The 20036-nt window shown below is 48.7% G+C and overlaps 1 long non-coding RNA gene across 1 annotated transcript; it reads left to right on the top strand.

The window, feature by feature from the left end:
* The first annotated feature begins 292 nt into the window (after positions 1 to 292).
* On the top strand, positions 293 to 8045 carry LOC134987622 (uncharacterized). Its single transcript, XR_010193225.1, has 2 exons — positions 293 to 789; positions 7444 to 8045. It is a non-coding gene; the product is annotated as an uncharacterized LOC134987622 (long non-coding RNA).
* Positions 8046 to 20036: the final 11991 nt, after the last annotated feature.

Below are 20036 nucleotides of genomic sequence, written 5' to 3'. Positions count from 1 at the left end.
GTGCCCTCTTTCACGTGCGCAAGCGCTTGGAGCGTGAACGGGAGGGGCGTCGGAACGGGGGGGGGGGGGGGGGAGGGGGCAGCTTTTGCCACCCCCCCCTCCCCCCAATATGACAGATGCGTAAGGGATCGCTTCAGCCACAGGGGTATGCAAAGCAGGGAGGCGCTCTCCCCGCTTTGCTACCCTGCTGCTGCCGCTGGACCTGTCAAACTGGATGACAGGTAGTGGCAGCGCTGGCAGCGTGTAGCGCCGCTCCCTCCCCCGTCTCCTCCCCCAGTGTGCGGCCTCAGATCACACAAAGCTCCGCTGCTGCCGAGACGTTTTGGGGCGTGGCCTAATCGCGAAAGACGTGGCCACGCCCCCTTATGGAAAAACGTTAGGGTGGGAATCTGTGCAGTGCCTGACAGTGACCCCTGACTGAGTCCCCAGCCCTGGCTCAGCCCCTCAGCCAGGGTCAATTCGAAGGGGGGAATGTGATCTGTGTGATCACCCCATCCCCCCCCCCCCCCCCCCACCTGTACAGGAACAGGCAGAGGCGGAGCAGTAACAGCAGCCTCGCTGCAGCACAGCACACTGCAGCTGTGCTGCCAACATGAGGGCTTATGCTGCTGCCCAGTAAGGAGGGAGGGGGCCCCTCCATCAGTCCCAGGCAATTAGTACCTGCTCCCAAACCCCCCCCCTGCACGTCACTGATGACATCCTACGGAGCCGCTGCTGCTGGAGTAACCGGAGAAACTGGAGGCGGAGAAGAGAGAGGAGGAGCAGTGCCCGAGCCGGGACCTCCTGCAGGTACCGGGGCCACACTGTGGAGGGAATGAGGGCTGTACCTGGCATAGGGGGTTATTCAGAGATGAAAGCAGATTGCTGCATACGCAGCCAGATCTGCATTCATCCCTGCACATGCTGAGGGCCGCCCAGCACAGGGCAAGGCCGCCCAGCATGTGTAAGGCCGCCTCCCGATGCATCCGCAATTAGATTGCGGACACATCTGCCCCCGTTTTTCCGGCACCACCCTGCCTTAACCCCGCTACGCTGTCACCTGTCAATCACATTGTGGTTGCATCCATCGGAGAAGCGACCACAATGCGCAGTTTGCTGCAACCAACAAACTGCGCTGCGGGCCACTATTGCGGCAGGGTCTGAATGACCCCTATAATGTTTATAATGGGCTGTACCTGGCAAATGTGTATAATAGGCTCTAGCTGGATAACGTGTATAAGGTGCTCTACTGTGGCGTAACGTGTATAAGAGGCTTTTACTCTGGCATAACTTGTATAAGCGGCTCTCCTGTGTGGCGTAACTAGGGAGGCCAATCCCGGGATCGGCGGGATCCCGGGATTTGGGCCCAAAAATGCCGGGATTTGAATCCCGGGATTGGAGCTTCCAATCCCGGGATTCAAGGGATTACAGTGCGCATGTGCGGGAGGGTGGGTGTAAGTAATGACACTTACTATTAGGCGGGCGGCCGCGGCAGCCATGGACAATCTGAACGCGGCAGCACTTCAAATGTAGCGCCGGCCGCCAGCCAATACTGCTGCGACCGCTTCCCTGATTGGCTGCCGGTCCGCCAGCTCTGGTTGGCTGGCGGCTGGCGCTTCATTTGAAATGCTCCCGCGTTCAGTGAGTCCATGGCTGCCGCGGCCGCCCGCCTAATAGTAAGTGTCATTACTTACACCCACCCTCCCTCTCGCGCCGCTACCAACCCTTCCGCGCCGCTACCTACATCCTCCCACCCGCACCACTACCTACACCCACCCTCCCGCACTGCTACCTACCCCCTCCCTACCTCCCGCACCGCTACCTACACCCTCTCTACCTCCCGCACCACTACCTACACCCTCCCTACCTCCCGCACCACTACCTACACCCTCCCTACCTCCCGCACCACTACCTACACACTCCCTACCTCCCGCACCACTACCTACACCCTCCCTCCAGCGCTGCTCCCTACAACCTTCACTGGTCCCTACTGCAATCCCGGGAATCCCGGGATTTAAAAAACGGCCCGGAATTGGCCTCCCTAGGCGTAACGTGTATAAGGGTACTACTGTGCAGTGTAATGTGACTAACGGACACTACTGTGCAGTGTAATGTGACTAACGGACACTACTGTGCAGTGTAATGTGACTAACGGACACTACTGTGCAGTATAATGTGACTAACGGACACTACTGTGCAGTGTAATGTGACTAACGGACACTACTGTGCAGTGTAATGTGATTAACGGACACTACTGTGCAGTGTAATGTGACTAACGGACACTACTGTGCAGTGTAATGTGACTAATGGACACTACTGTGCAGTGTAATGTGACTAATGAACACTGCTATGAGGTGTAATGTGACTAGCGAACACTACTGTGCGGTGTAATGTGACTAGCAAACACTACTGTGCGGTGTAATGTGACTAACGGACACTACTGTGCGGTGTTATGTGACTAACGGACACTACTGTACAGGTAAAGTGAATTGGTACTATTCTTTGGCTCTCTATTTTTTTTGCGCACCTTCGGCGCACACTGTGCCTGTTTTCAGCATGGCGGGTACCAAAGGAAACTTTCGCCTTGAGCTCCTCAAGGTCTAGAACTGGCCCTGTCATCAATTTTTTTAAACTATCTTTTTCTTTTCAAATGCAAGATGCCCCCAATTCAATACAGAGGAGGTGGCGCTGAAACATACCTTTGCTCAGGGCACCATGACACTTATCTATACCTCTAAGGGGCACTACTGTGGGCATTGTGTATAAGGGATAGTACTGTGTGGCGTGACGTGTATAAGGGGCACTACTGTGTGACGTAATATGAATAAGGGGCACTATTTTGTGGCGTAATATAAATCAGGTGCACTACGTTTGGGGTAATACGGATAAGATTGTAATACTGTATGGCAGTGTTTTTCAACCACTGTGCCATGGCACACTAGTGTGCCCTGAGCAATCTCCAGGTGTGCCACCATAGAAGCACAGTCAGGCCCGTCAGTGTTTTGACTCTACTGAGGCCCTGGAACGATCAATACCGGTGGGTTTAGTGGTTGCAGAGCCAATTCTAATAATGGGCTTGGGCAGTGTTGGGCTCTTCTGGCTTTCTCAGATGTGTCTCAGGCATTACCTATGGAGAAGCTGCGACATGACATCCTAGGACATGCAACTGCACCATGCATCACCATTATATTTGAATGTGCCTTGGCAATATTTAAATCTTGTTCAGTGTGCCGCGAGTTGTAAAAGGTTGAAAATCTCTGCTGTATGGCATAATTTGAATTGTCGGTACCATTGTGGTCACGCCCCTTCCTTGTGTGAGCACACCCCTTTTTGCTGTGCGCGCTGTCCCTTTTTTACGGATGGGAGGGCGCAAACTTATCATTTGCAGGGGGGCGCCAAACACTCTAGCACCAGCCCTCCTGCGGGCGGCATCTCCTTTAAAAACAGCCTCCTACTGCAGGGTGCTGTGTCCTCCTATCTTCGTTCGTTGTGTCCTAGCCACCGCCGGCTGTCTCTCCTTCACAGTTGCATTACTGGGAGGAGGCGTGGCTATGGTCCCGAGATGTCCCAGCCTGGCCACGCCTCCTCCCAGTAATGCATCTGTGAAGGAGAGACAGCCGGCGGTGGCTAGGACACAACTGAAGATAGGAGGACATAGCACCCTGCGGTAGCAGGCTGTTTTTAAAGGAGATGCCGCCTGCATGGATCTACAGGTAAGCGCTCATCCGCACAGCGGTGGAAGGCTAAAAAGGTAGAGGAGGCCGGCATCATGGGGGCGCCAAAATAATTTTTTTCTACACCCCCCCAACCTAAAAACATTCCAGCGCCCCTGAATGGGGGTGTGCCACGAGTCAGGGGGCATGGACTCATGTCACACCCCCATATTGCTTAGCAACGGGGCACGCACGATGTAACAGGGTAGTGCGGTAACTGCTCACGGGGGCTTGCTGTGAGTCAGAGGAGCGTGGACTCATGGCACTCCCCCATATTGCTTAACAATGGGTCACTACGGGCGGCAGCGGACAAACCAGAGAGCCAGAAGCTGCGCTGTGCGAGGCCTTCCCAGCTCTCTGTTCATCGGACCGGCCCGTCGGCCCTTCTGGGATTTGCCAGAAGTGCCAGATAAGCAGTTCCGGCCTTGGGTGGGAGTTGGATGAATCTGAGAGAAGCGAGACTCAACCTGCTCCGATGCAACAGCAATTTTGCAACAAATTTTTGACAAAAGAGAACCCACAACAAATTGTAAACAACATTAAGATAATCAGTTTCTCTCTAGCTCTAGGAGGTAATTGTTTTGCTGGAACTTCTTCTCCCCTCTGTACTAATGATTAATGATCTACATTTTGCACAGCAGGGGGAGCTATATTTTCACAGCTCTTACAAATTAGAAAGATGCTCATTGCAGGCTACAAAGGGCTGGTACCAGGGGCGGATTGGGTCACTGGGACAGTGGATAAGTTCCGGCTGGGCCAGCCTCATTACCCCCTCTGCCGGACTGTCTTACCCTGCCTGGAGGGTCAGCTGGTTCAGGAGTCTGCCCGGCAAGGTGCCACACTTCTGGGATTTGCGTTCCACATGGTGGATCGCAAACCAGAAGTTGTCATTGGCTCCGGATAGCAGGCACATGTTATACATTACACCCTCCCCCCACCCCAGTGAAATATACACACACCCCCATCACCCCCCTTCACAAACAGTATATACGCCCCTCCCTACCTCCCGGCCCTCTAGACACACTGCCCCCCCAACAAAGGGACATGCACTATACCCCCCCCCCCTTCCCCCATCCCCTACCCCAGGGACATACACTGCATGTTCTAGCCCACTGGCCAAAAGTGACATGCACTGCCTGCTCTACCCCCATCCCCAACCACCCTACTCCCAGCCCCGGGTACATACACTACCCCCCCCCCCCAACCTCCACAGGGACGCTACCAGCACTATCCTCCCCCCACCTGCTTGCCCTATCCCCTGGCCCTGGAGACTTACACTCCTTACACTACCTTCTACACCCCTAGCCACGGTACCCCCAACCCAGGGACATACACCCTAACACTCCAGCCCTGGGAACATACACTGCTCGCCTTATTCCCCCCCCCCCCCAGCCCCCCGAATATACACTGCCCGCTCAACGCCGTCTGATCCATCCTACCACCCCAACACTGGGGACATACACTACCCACCCTCCCTGCCCCAATGACATAAATTCATAAATTCCCTACCCTACCCACTGACCCCTGAGACACACAGTAAACCCCCTGGCCTTTGGAAATACACTATATATCTCTATATAATATATAATCACACTGCCCCCCCCCCTCTCTGGAACATACACGACCTGCCACTTCCCAGCCCAAAGGACATAAATCAGCTGCCTTGCACCCCAGCCACAGATGTGTCCTGCATGGCAGTTGGGCCTGGCCGATTCATCCTGCAACACCTGTGTATTGTTGCCAGCCTGGGTACCACAGCGATCACAATAAACTACAGCTCCCAACAGCTCTTGTGCCGGGAGCTATACAGACAAAGACACATTGCTCTCGGGGGCTACAGACAGGTCAATTTTCGGTGGGGAGCTGGGGCAATTATGTATGTGTTATTTTTTTTCTTCCTGTGGAGGCCCATGTGGGGTTTTTTTAGTGTAAGGGCCAATGTGTTTTATTTATTTCCTGTGGAGGCTAATGTGTGTTATTATTTCCTGTGAGGGACAATATGTTTTATGTTTCTCCTGTGAGGGCCAATGAGTTTTAATTTTGCCTGTCAGGGGCCAATGTGTATGTTTTTTTTCTGTAGTGCCCAATGTGTTTTCGTTTTTCCTGTTTTTTGCCAACATGTTTTTATTCCTGCGGGGCCAATTTGTTTGATTTTTTTCCTGTTGGAGGCCATTGTGTTTTATTTTTTCCTGTGGCGGTCCATTGTGTTTCACTTTTTTCATATTGATACCAGTGTGTTTAATTTTTTTCCCATGGGGGCCAATGTGTTTGGGTTTTTTTTCCCGTGTGGGACAATGTGTGTGTTTCCTCTTGTGGGGGACAATGTGTTTTATATTTTTGTTGTGCAATGTTTTTCGTCTGTGCATGGTGTTCATACAGAGTTGTTCCATCTGAGTCTGTACTACAGAGTTGCAGTCCAGATTCAGACAGATGCACCAAGAAGTGTATGAGAAATGTGTTGGGCATTCCTAGGCGGTTACAGGGAAATGGCAAATCATATGCAGATAGAATGCAGTCTGGGCGTGTTGCTGAAAGTGGCGCATATAGAGATGCTGAATTGATCACATTGGAGGTAATATTCAGATAGATGATCTGCACTTAGCATAGGGTTAATGCAACCTATGGTGGTGTCTAAAGATGCACAAAAGCATGGTGTCTCAGTCCTTACATAAGCGGATGAACAGATCTCTATCAGGTAAGGGCATTGTAGCGGCATTAACATGAAGTCGCAGATGCAACTGCAGCAATAGATGCAAGGAAGGCCACAACTGCATCAAACTCAGAATCAGGCCCTATGAAGAGGGATCTGATCCCCCTTGACAGACCCCATCCCCATTAGGGCTACTCCCATTAATTTCCCGGGGGCTGGTTCTTCATCCCAATCCACCCCTGGCTGGTACTGGTTTTACTATGACAGTGGTCCACCATTTTATTCCTTTATAATGGAGTATGGATTGAACAGTCCCAGGGATCAAGGTCCAAAGTCAATACTAGACTCATTCCTATAATTTAAACCTAATCTATACATTAATTTAATTCTAAAGTTTCAACAAAGATGTTTAACCCAAAGGCCTAAGTAAGGAGTGAGACGGGGGGAAAAAAACCTTACGCCTAGTACATATCCAGACCGGATACATTATATGGATCCAGGCAGCAAGTTGATGAACATTTGCCCCCTGGCCATTTTTAGCTGTAAACCATAAGAATCAAAATTGTATTTATATTTTCCTCACAAAATGATGTAATTTTTCTATTTTCTGTATGCATTTAGGGAGACACTGAGCCTGATAATGTAGGGGTCAAGTGTACACGCCCACATGACACTGGCCCCACCCACACAGCCCTGGCCACACCCACACAACACTTGCCACATCCATACAACACTGGTTACACCCGCATGGCACTGGCTCCACCCACATGGAATTGTTCACACCCAACCAGCACTGGCCACACCCACACACCACTGGTCACAGCTCCTCTGCTTCTCAAAATAGTCCCTTAATCATTTCCCAGGCCCATGTGGCTGTGATTGCTGTGATACAGTGAGTTACTCAGCCCTCGCCCCTTGTACGTGTTATTCCTAGTTTGTTGTTTTGCAGTTATTGCTCAGTCTTGTTCAAATAATATACCAATTTATGTTTGCTGTACCTTTGACATGTTTTAACTGTTACTTTGTATCTTGTATATGCCCCAGCAAACTATGTGGCACCTTAATAATGATGAATAACAATTGTATTGTTCTTGTTTTCAGCTCCTGATCATCCGCATGTTCTCAGTTATGAAGTGATTGAAATTGAACAACCTTCTGCAAATTGGTTTTGCAGAATGTTCACAGAAACTCAAAATATTTCAGGAGACTTGATTTACTTAAATGTAACTACACAGTTTACACTTACAGTATGTATCTGATACCAGTAAAACCATTGCATGATAAACAGGGGCGGATTGGGCTGCCGGGATGCCAGGCCAGACCACTTGGCCGGTCCTGTTGCCCCTTCAGTGGCTGCACTCAAACCTCCCCCCCCCCCTTACCCCCGCCAGGTTGCTGCGATCGAGGCTCAGCTCCAATCGGGCAGTGTTAGTTACACTAAAACCTTAGAAAAATGGTCCGGACGCAGTAGCTCCTCCCATAAGTCTTTGCGTAGCACGTCAATCACCCCTGGCGGCTCTGCCTCTGGATCCGCCTACATCTCTCTTTACAAAAGCAAGCTTGAAGCAGCTGCAGCAGCCAAGAACGGAAGCCGGTGGCCTGCCTATTCTGACAGCGTCGCACTAATTTGTGTGACAGTCAGTACGGCCGGGGTTATGTTCCATCTGAAATGTAGCTGTATTAAATACAGATGTTTTCACACATTCTAAGACTCAGATTGCCACCTTGCTGCTATATGGATCATATGTATAATTATTTATATATATATATATATATATACATACAATACGTATGATTAACCTATCAAACCAAATAGGTGATAATGATCATCATATTCATATGTACCGTATGTTAAAGCACAGTCAAAGACTGAGCGCAGCACAGTGTTAATTTTGACAAGGATTTTCAATGAATTTTTAGACTTAGTTACTTAAAATTTAGTTGGTTTTTAGTCACAATTTATAGGCCCTACACACTGGCCGATTTTTTGAAAGATATGAACGATCTCGTTCATAAATGAACGAGAACTCGTTCATATCTTTCAGTGTGGAGGCTCCAGCCATGAACGATGCGCGGCCCCGCGCTCGTTCATCGCTGGTCCCCCGTCGGCTGTGCATGCAGGCCAATATGGACGATCTCGTCCATATTTGCCTGCACGTCTATGGAGCCGGGTGACGGGGGGAGTGAAGAAACTTCACTCCCCCCGTCACTGCCCCCCCGCCGCCGGGTCGCCCGTCGGCCGTATCGGACGTCGGGCACCTCGGCGGCACATCGCCATATGTGTAGGGCCCATAAGTCTTTTGCTTTTAGTCAAGATTTAGTCAGTGGCTCTCAGTTTTGATTTTAGTCTAATTCTAGTCAATGTTTTAGTCAGAACTTTTTCAAACCGTTCAATGATACTGCAATGGATTTTGCTGAAGAACAATTCTCTAAAATTCCCTTGAGAAATTTGCATACCATAACTATGTGTTTAGTAATCTAGATTTAGTAGGCTGAGAATGTGTTACATACAGAGTCTGTCTTACCGTAATCTGCCTATATATCATATACAAATGAATGCCTTAAGTTAGAACAAACAAGTGCAATACACATCCTATTTCCTTCACAGCAGGTCATATGTATTTTCTGCAAATATCTAGAACACATAATTGTTTAGAAATTGGAAAAACTACTTCCAGTGTTAATTTTGACAAGGATTTTAAATTTAGTTTTATTCTTAGTCACTTTTTTTGCTCTGTTTTAGTTAAGATTTAGTCAGTGGATCTCATTTCTAATTTTAGTAAAGGGGACTGTACCATGGTGTAACGTGTATAATGGGCTCTACTGTGTGGCATAATGTGAATAATGGGCAATACTGTGTGGTGAAATGTGAGTTGGTACTATTCTGTTGCCGCATTTCTTCTCCATAAAGCCAGGTCCGTACATTTTGGATGCACACTGTTCCTACTTTGAATATGGGGGGAAGGGGTAACCAGTTATTTTTCTGGCTCAGGGCACCAAAATGTCTAATTATGGTTCTGTATGTATGTGTGTATATATATATATATATATATACTAATATATATAAATATATATATATATATATACTCTGTATGTATATATATATATATATATATATAGATAGAGAGAGAGAGAGAGAGATATATATATATATATAGATATATCTCAACTCTGTATGTATGTATATATATATATATATACAGAGTAGAGATGAGCGGGTTCGGTTCCTCGGGATCCGAATCCCCCCGAACTTCACCTATTTTACACGGTTCCGAGGCAGCCTCGGATCCTCCCACCTTGCTCGATTAACCCGAACGCGGCCGAACTTCATCATCCCGCTGTCGGATTCTCGCGAGATTCGTATTCTATATAAGGAGCAGCGCGTTGCCGTCATTTTCACTCGTGCTTTGGAGATTGAATGGAGAGGACGTGGCTGCGTTCTCTCCCTGAAAAGCTCCGTAATCTGTGCTCAGTGTGCTGAAAATATCTGTGCTCAGTGTGCTGCAAATAATTTGGGCTCAGTGTGCTGAAAATATCTACGTTCTCTGTCTGAAAATGCTCCATATCTGTGCTCAATGTGCTTCAAATATCTGATCAGTGTGCTGCATTGTGGGGACTGGGGACCACCAGTATATAATAATTATAGTAGTACAGTACAGTAAGCCATTGCTGTATCTTGCAGCTCTGTGTCACTGCAAGTATCCATTCCATATCTGTGCTGCATTTTTGTGAGCAGTATATATAGTATTACAGTGCAGCATTTTGGTGACCCAACAGTATTTCTCTAACGTCCTAGTGGATGCTGGGGACTCCGTCAGGACCATGGGGAATAGCGGCTCCGCAGGAGACAGGGCACAAAAAGTAAGCTTTTAGGATCACATGGTGTGTACTGGCTCCTCCCCCTATGACCCTCCTCCAAGCCTCAGTTAGGTTTTTGTGCCCGTCCGAGCAGGGTGCAATCTAGGTGGCTCTCTTAAAGAGTTGCTTAGAAAAAGTTTTTAGGTTCTTTATTTTCAGTGAGTCCTGCTGGCAACAGGCTCACTGCTACGAGGGACTTAGGGGAGAGAAGTGAACTCACCTGCGTGCAGGATGGATTGGCTTCTTAGGCTACTGGACACCATTAGCTCCAGAGGGAGTCGGAACACAGGTCTCGCCCTGGGGTTCGTCCCGGAGCCGCGCCGCCGACCCCCCTTGCAGATGCTGAAGATTGAAGAGGTCCGGAACCAGGCGGCAGAAGACTTTCAGTCTTCATCAGGTAGCGCACAGCACTGCAGCTGTGCGCCATTGTTGTCAGCACACTTCACACAGCGGTCACGGAGGGTGCATGGCGCGGGGGGGGGCGCCCTGGGCAGCAATGTATAATACCTGTATGGCGAAAAATACATCACATATAGCCCTTGAGGCTATATGGATGTATTTAACCCCTGCCAGATATCACAAACTCCGGAGAAGAAGCCCGCCGAAAAGGGGGCGGGGCCTATTCTCCTCAGCACACAGCGCCATTTTCCCTCACAGAAATGCTGGTGGGAAGGCTCCCATGCTCTCCCCTGCACTGCACTACAGAAACAGGGTTAAAACAGAGAGGGGGGGCACTGATTTGGCGATATGAATATATATATTAAATGCTATAAGGGAGGAACACTTATATAAAGGTTGTCCCTGTATAATTATAGCGTTTTGGTGTGTGCTGGCAAACTCTCCCTCTGTCTCCCCAAAGGGCTAGTGGGTCCTGTCCTCTATCAGAGCATTCCCTATGTGTGTGCTGTATGTCGGTACGTGTGTGTCGACATGTATGAGGAAAATGTTGGTGAGGAGGCGGAGCAAATTGCCTGTAATGGTGATGTCACTCTCTAGGGAGTCGACACCGGAATGGATGGCTTATTTATGGAATTACGTGATAATGTCAACACGCTGCAAGCCGGTTGACGACATGAGACGGCCGGCGATCAAATTAGTACCTGTCCAGGCGTCTTAAACACCGTCAGGGGCTGTAAAACGCCCATTTACCTCAGTCGGTCGACACAGACCCAGACACGGACACTGATTTCAGTGTCGACGGTGAAGAAACAAACGTATTTTCCTTTAGGGCCACACGTTAAGGGCAATGAAGGAGGTGTTACATATTTCTGATACTACAAGTACCACAAAAAAGGGTATTATGTGGGATGTGAAAAAACTACCTGTAGTTTTTCCTGAATCAGATAAATTAAATGAAGTGTGTGATGATGCGTGGGTTTCCCCCGATAGAAAATTATTGGCGGTATACCCTTTCCCGCCAGAAGTTAGGGCGCGTTGGGAAACACCCCTTAGGGTGGATAAGGCGCTCACATGCTTATCAGAACAAGTGGCGGTACCATCTACAGATAGGGCCGTACTTAAGGAGCCAGCTGATAGGAGGCTGGAAAATATCCTAAAAAGTATACACACACATGCTGGTGTTATACTGCGACCAGCGATCGCCTCAGCCTGGATGTGCAGAGCTGAGGTGGCTTGGTCGGATTCCCTGACTAAAAATATTGATACCCTTGACAGGGACAGTATTTTATTGACTATAGAGCATTTAAAGGATGCATTTCTATATATGCGAGATGCGCAGAGGGATATTTGCACTCTGGCATCAAGAGTAAATGCGATGTCCATATCTGCAAGAAGATGTTTATGGACACGACAGTGGTCAGGTGATGCAGATTCCAAACGGCACAAAGATGTATTGCCGTATAAAGGGGAGGAGTTATTTGGGGTCGGTCCATGGGACCTGGTGGCCACGGCAACTGCTGGAAAATCCACCGTTTTTTTACCCTAAGTCACATCTCTGCAGAAAAAGACACCGTCTTTTCAGCCTCAGTCCTTTCGTCCCTATAAGAGTCATATCTGCCCAGGGATAGAGGAAAGGGAAGAAGACTGCAGCAGGCAGCCCATTCCCAGGAACAGAAGCCCTCCACCGCTTCTACCAAGTTCTCAGCATGACGCTAGGACCGTACAGGACCCCTGGATCCTACAAGTAGTATCCAAGGGGTACAGATTGGAATGTCGAGACGTTTCCCCCTCGCAGGTTCCTGTAGTCTGCTGTACCAATGTCTCCCTCCGACAGGGAGGCAGTATTGAAAACAATTCACAAGCTGTATTCCCAGCAGGTGATAATAAAATTACCCCTCCTACAACAGGGAAAGGGGTATTATTCCACACTATATTGTGGTACTGAAGCCAGAAGGCTAGGTGAGACCTATTCTAAATCTGAAATATTTGAACACTTACAAAGGTTCAAATCCAGATGGAGTCACTCAGAGCAGTGATAGCGAACCGGGAAGAAGGGGACTATATGGTGTCCCGGGACATCAGGGATGCTTACCTCCATGTCCCAAAATTTGCCTTTCTCACCAAGGGTATCTCAGGTTCGTGGTACAAAACTGTCACTATCAGTTTCAGACGATGCCGTTGGATTGTCCAAGGCACCCCGGGTCCTTACCAAGGTAATGACCGAAAGGAGGATTCGTCTTCAAAGAAAATGGACAACCTCCTGATAAGAACAAGGTCCAGAGAACAGTTGGAGGTCGGAGTAGCACTATCTCAAGTAGTTCTACGACAACACGGGTGGATTCTAAATATTCCAAAACCGCAGTTGTTCCGACGACACGTCTGCTGGTCCTAGGGATGATTCTGGACACAGTCCAGAAAAAGGTGTTTCTCCCAGAGGAGAAAGCCAGGGAGTTATCCGAGCTAATCGGGATCCTCCTAAAACCAGGAAAAGTGTCAGTGCATCATTGCACAAGAGTCCTGGTAAAAATGGTGGCTTATTACGAAGCGATTCCATTCGGCAGATTTCACGCAAGAACTCTTCAGTGGGATCTGCTGGACAAATGGTCCGGATCGCATCTTCAGATGCATCAGCGGATAACCCTATATCCAAGGACAAGGGTGTCTCTCCTGTGGTGATTACAGAGTGCTCATCTTCTAGAGGGCCGTAGATTCGGCATTCAGGATTTGATGCTGGTGACCACGGAGGCCAGCCTGAGAGGCTGGGGAGCAGTCACACGGGGAAAAAATTTCCAGGGAGTGTGATCAAGTCTGGAGAATTCTCTCCACATAAATATACTGGAGCTAAGAGCAAATTTATAATGCTCTAAACTTAGCAAGACCTCTGCTTCAAGGTCAGCCGGTATTGATCCAGTGGGATAACATCACGGCAGTCGCCCACGTAAACAGAAAGGGCGGCACAAGAAGCAGGAGGGCAGTGGCAAAACTGCAAGGATTTTTCGCTAGGCGGAAAATCATGTGATAGCACTGTCAGCAGTGTTCATTCCGGGAGTGGACGACTGGGAAGCAGACTTCCTCAGCAGGCACGACCTCCACCCGGGAGAGTGGGAACTTCATAGGGAAGTTTTCCGCATGATTGTGAACCGTTGGGAAAGACCAAAGGTGGACATGATGGCGTCCCGCCCGAACAAAAAACGGGACAGGTATTGCGCCAGGTCACGAGACCTTCAGGCGATAGCTGTGGATGTCCTGGTAACACCGTGGGTGTAACAGTCGGTGTATGTGTTTCCTCCTCTGCTTCTCATAACCAAGGTATTGAGAATTATAAGACGTAGAGGAGTAAGAACTATACTCGTGGCTCCGGATTGGCCAAGAGGGACTTGGTACCCGGAACTTCAAGAGATGCTCATAGAGGACTAATGGCCTCGGGAGCTAAGAAGGGACTTGTTTCAGCAAGTACCATGTCTGTTCCAAGACTTACCGCGGCTGCGTTTGACGGCATGGCGGTTGAACGCCGGATTCTAAGGGAAAAGGCATTCCGGAAGAGGTCATACCTACCCTGGTCAAAGCCAGGAAGGAGGTGACCGCACAACGTTATCACCACATGTGGTGAAAATATGTTGCGTGGGTGAGGCCAGGAAGGCCCCACGAAGAAATTTCAACTAGGTCGATTTCTGCACTTCCTGAAAACAGGAGTGTCTATGAGCCTCAAATTGGGGTCCATTAAGGTTCAAGTTTCGGCCCTGTAGATTTTCTTCCAGAAAGAATTGGCTTCAGTTCCTGAAGTCCAGACATTTGTCAAGGGAGTATTGCATATACAGCCCCTTTTGTGCCTCCAGTGGCACCGTGGGATCTCAAAGTAGTGTTGGGATTCCTCAAATCATATTGGTTTGAATCGCTCAAATCTGTGGATTTGAAATATCTCACATGGAAAGTGACCATGCTGTTGGCCCTGGCCTCGGCCAGGCGATTGTCAGAATTGGCGGCTTTGTCTTACAAAAGCCCATATTTGATTTTCCATTCGGACGGGGCAGAACTGTGACTCGTCCCCAGTTTCTTCCTAAGGTGGTGTCAGCGTTTCACCTGAAACAACCTATTGTGGTGCCTGCGGCTACTAGGGACTTGGAGGACTCCAAGTTGCTAGACGTTGTCAGGGCCCTGAAAATATATATATATATATATATATATATATATATATATAATTCCAGGACAGCTGGAGTCAGAAAGTCTGACTTGCTGTTTATATTGTATGCACCCAAAAAGCTGGGTGCTCCTGCTTCTAAGCAGACTATTGCTCGTTGGATTTGTAGTACAATTCAACTTGCACATTCTGTGGCAGGCCTGCCACAGCCAAAATCTGTAAATGCCCATTCCACAAGGAAGGTGGGCTCATCTTGGGCGGCTGCCCGAGGGGTCTCGGCTTTACAACTTTGCCGAGCAGCTACGTGGTCAGGCGGGAACACGTTTGTAAAATTCTACAAATTTGATACCCTGGCTGAGGAGGACCTGGAGTTCTCTCATTCGGTGCTGCAGAGTCATCCGCACTCTCCCGCCCGTTTGGGAGCTTTGGTATAATCCCCATGGTCCTGACGGAGTCCCCAGCATCCACTAGGACGTTAGAGAAAATAAGATTTTACTTACCGATAAATCTATTTCTCATAGTCCGTAGTGGATGCTGGGCGCCCATCCCAAGTGCGGATTGTCTGCATTACTTGTACATAATTATTGTTACAAAAATCGGGTTATTATTGTTGTGGGCCATCCTTCGTTGTTATCATACTGTTAACTGGGTTCAAATCACAGGTTGTACGGTGTGATTGGTGTGGCTGGTATGAGTCTTACCCGGGATTCAAGATCCTTCCTTATTGTGTACGCTCGTCCGGGCACAGTACCTAACTGAGGCTTGGAGGAGGGTCATAGGGGGAGGAGCCAGTACACACCATGTGATCCTAAAAGCTTACTTTTTGTGCCCTGTCTCCTGCGGAGCCGCTATTCCCCATGGTCCTGACGGAGTCCCCAGCATCCACTACGGACTATGAGAAATAGATTTATCGGTAAGTAAAATCTTATTATAGTTGTGTACAGTAGGCCATTGCTGTATCTTGCAGCTCTGTGTCATTGCACGTATCCATTCCATATCTGTGCGGCATTTTTGTGAGCAGTATATATAGTATTACAGTGCAGCATTTTGGTGACCAACAGTATATAGTTGAACAGTAGGCCATTGCTGTATTTTGCAGCTCTGTGTCACTGCACGTATCCATTCCATATCTGTGCAGCATTTTTATGAGCAGTGTATATAGTATTACAGTGCAGCATTTTGGTGACCAACAGTATACATATATAGTACAGTACAGTAGGCCATTGCTATTGATATATTACTGGCATATAATTCCACACATTACAAAATGGAGAACAAAAAATGGGGAGGGTAAAATAGGGAAAGACCAAGATCCACTTCCACCTCGTGCTAAAGCTGCTGCCACTAGTCATGGCCGAGACGATGAAATGCCATCAACGTCGGCTGCCAAGGCCGATGCTCAGTGTCATAGTAGAGAGCATGTAAAATACAAAAAACAAAAGTTCAGTAAAGTGACCCAAAAATCTAAATTAGAAGCGTCTGAGGAGAAGCGTAAACTTGCCAATATGCCATTTACGACACGGAGTGGCAAGGAACGGCTGAGGCCCTGGCCTATGTTCATGGCTAGTGGTTCAGCTTCACATGAGGATGGAAGCACTCATCCACTCGCTAGAAAAATGAAAAGACTTAAGCTGGCAAAAGCACAGCAAAGGACTGTGCGTTCTTCTAAATCACAAATCCCCAAGGAGAGTCCAATTGTGTCGGTTGCGATGCCTGACCTTCCCAACACTGGACGGGAAGAGGTGGCGCTTTCCACCATTTGCACGCCCCCTGGAAGTGCTGGAAGGAGCACCTGCAGTCCAGTTCCTGATAGTCAAATTGAAGATGTCACTGTTGAAGTACACCAGGATGAGGATATGGGTGTTGCTGGCGCTGAGGAGGAAATTGACAAGTAGGATTCTGATGGTGAGGTGGTTTGTTTAAGTCAGGCACCCGGGGAGACACCTGTTGTCCGTGGGACGAATATGGCCATTGACATGCCTGATCAAATTACAAAAAAAAAATCACCTCTTCGGTATGGAAGTATTTTAACAGAAATGCGGACAACAGGTGTCAAGCCGTGTGTTGCCTTTGTCAAGCTGTAATAAGAAGGGGTAAGGACGTTAACCACCTAGGAACATCCTCCCTTATACGTCACCTGGAGCGCATTCATCAGAAGTCATTGACAAGTTCAAAAACTTTGGGTGACAGCGGAAGCAGTCCACTGACAACTAAATCCCTTCCTCTTCTAACCAAGCTCCTGCAAACCACACCACCAACTCCCTCAGTGTCAATTTCCTCATTAGACAGGAAAACCAATAGTCCTGCAGGCCATGTCACTGGCAAGTCTGACGAGTCCTCTCCTGCCTGGGATTCCTCCGATGCATCCTTGAGTGTAACGCCTACTGCTGCTGGCGCTGCTGTTGTTGCTGCTGGGAGTCATTCGTCATCCCAGAAGGGAAGTCGGAAGACCACTTGTACTACTTCCAGTAAGCAATTGACTGCCCAACAGTCCTTTGCGAGGAAGATGAAATATCACAACAGTCATCCTGCTGCAAAGCGGATAACTCAGGTCTTGGCAGCTGCGTTGGTGTTAAACGTGTCTCCGGTATCCACCGTTAATTCACAGGGAATTAGAGAATTGCTTGAGGTACTGTGTCCCCGGTACCAAATACCATCGAGGTTCCATTTCTCTAGGCAGGCGATACCGAGAATGTACACAGACGTCAGAAAAAGAGTCACCAGTGTCCTAAAAAATGCAGTTGTACCCAATGTCCACTTAACCACGGACATGTGGACAAGTGGAGCAGGACAGACTCAGGACTATATGACTGTGACAGCCCACTGGGTAGATGTATTGCCTCCCGCAGCAAGAACAGCAGCGGCAGCACCAGTAGCAGCATCTCGCAAACGCCAAATCGTTCCTAGGCAGGCAACGCTTTGTATCACCGCTTTTCATAAGAGGCACACAGCTGACAACCTCTTACGGAAACTGAGGAACATCATCGCAGAATGGCTTACCCCAATTGGACTCTCCTGGGGATTTGTGACATCGGACAACGCCACCAATATTGTGCGTGCATTACATGTGGGCAATTTCCAGCATGTCCCATGTTTTGCACATACATTGAATTTGGTGGTGCAGAATTTTATATAAAACGACAGGGGCGTGCAAGAGATGCTGTTGGTGGCCCGAAGAATTGTGGGCCACTTTCGGCATTCAGCCACCGCGTGCCAAAGACTGGAGCACCAGCAAACACTCCTGAACCTGCCTCGCCATCGGCTGAAGCAAGAGGTGGTAACGAGGTGGAATTCAACCCTCTATATGCTTCAGAGGATGGAGGAGCAGCAAAAGGCCATTCAAGCCTATACATTTACCTACGATATAGGCAAAGGAGGGGGAATGCACCTGACTCAAGCGCAGTGGAGAATGATTTCAACGTTGTGCAAGGTTCTGCAACCCTTTGAACTTGCCACACGTGAATTCAGTTCAGACACTGCCAGCCTGAGTCAGGTCATTCCCCTCATCAGGCTTTTGCAGAAGAAGCTGGAGAGATTGAAGGAGGAGCTAAAACGGAGCGATTCCGCTAGGCATGTGGGACTTGTGGATGGAGCCCTTAATTCGCTTAACCAGGATTCACGGGTGGTCAATCTGTTGAAATCAGAGCACTACATTTTGGCCACAGTGCTCGCTCCTAGGTTTAAAGCCTACGTTGTATCTCTCTTTCCGGCAGACACAAGTCTGCAGATGTTCAAAGACCTGCTGGTGAGACACTTGTCAACTCAAGCGGAACATGACGTCTACTGTCACTGCATATGATTCTCTCACCATTGAAAGAATGGTGGAGGATTATATGAGTGACTGCATCCAAGTAGGCACGTCAGACAGTCCGTACGTATACTGGCAGGAAAAAGAGGCAATTTGGAGGCCCTTGCACAAACTGGCTTTATTTTACCTAAGCTGCCCCCCCCCTCCAGTGTGTACTCCGAAAGAGTGTTTAGTGCAGCCGGTCACCTTGTCAACAATCGGCGTATGAAGTTACTTCCACAAAATGTGGAGAAGATGATGTTCATCAAAATGAATTATAATCAATTCCTCCATGGAGACATTCACCAGCAATTGCCTCCAGAAAGTACACAGGGACCTGAGATGGTGGATTCCAGTGGGGACGAATTAATAATCTGTGAGGAGGGGGATGTACACAGTGAAAGGGGTGAGGAATCGGACGATGAGGAGGAGGTGGACATCTTGCCTCTGTAGAGCCAGTTTGTGCAAGGAGAGATTGATTGCTTCTTTTTTGGTGGGGGCCCAAACCAACCAGTCATTTCAGCCACAGTCGTGTGGCAGAACCTGTCACTGAAATGATGGGTTTGTTAAAGTGTGCATGTCCTGTTTATACAACATAAGGGTGGGTGGGAGGGCCCAAGGACAATTCCATCTTGCACCTCTTTTTTATTTAATTTATCTTTGCATCATGTGATGTTTGGGGCCAATTTTTTTAAGTGCCATCCTGTCTGACACTGCAGTGCCACTCCTAGATGGGCCAGGTGTTTGTGCCGGCCACTTGGGTCGCTTAGCTTAGTCATCCGGCGACCTCGGTGCAAATTTTAGGACTAAAAATAATATTGTGAGGTGTTCAGAATAGACTGGAAATGAGTGGAAATTATGGTTATTGAGGTTAATAATACTATGGGATCAAAATTACCCTCAAATTCTATGATTTAAGCTTTTTTTGAGGGTTTTCTGAAAAAAAACACCCAAATCCAAAACACACCCGAATCCGACAAAAAAATTTCAGGGAGGTTTTGCCAAAACGCGTCCGAATCCAAAACACGGCCGCGGAACCGAATCCAAAAGCAAATCACAGAACTCGAAAAATGTCCGGTGCACATCTCTAAATTACAGATTATGTATGTATATATATATATACTAGGTGCTTCATCGCGCCCTACGGGCGCTCTTCACATCGTCGCAAGGGGCTACGCCCCCTTAACCCTTGCATGCCTTTCTGGGGTTCAATATTTGTATTATATGGAGTATTACCTGCATTCCTTTGTTAGTGGTTAAATATTGCACAATGAAAGTGTGTGCGATGGTGAAGGAGGCGCAGCCCCTTGCGGCAGCGTGAACAGGACCTGCAGGGCATGATGTACAGAATGTAGCGGGTGCGGGGGGGACTGGGGATGGGGGAGGGTGTCTGTAGATGCTGCGGGTGGAGGGGGGGCAGAAGCGGGAGGGGCCCTAATGGGGAAGGGTCGGGAGGTGCTGCGGATGGGGGTGGGGCAGAGGAGTGGGGGCTGCAGATGGGGGAGGGGTCCG

The sequence above is a fragment of the Pseudophryne corroboree genome, chromosome 2 (genome assembly GCF_028390025.1).
Source record: "Pseudophryne corroboree isolate aPseCor3 chromosome 2, aPseCor3.hap2, whole genome shotgun sequence".
Classification (NCBI taxonomy): domain Eukaryota; kingdom Metazoa; phylum Chordata; class Amphibia; order Anura; family Myobatrachidae; genus Pseudophryne; species Pseudophryne corroboree.
This window is presented reverse-complemented; position numbering and strand designations above follow the sequence as displayed.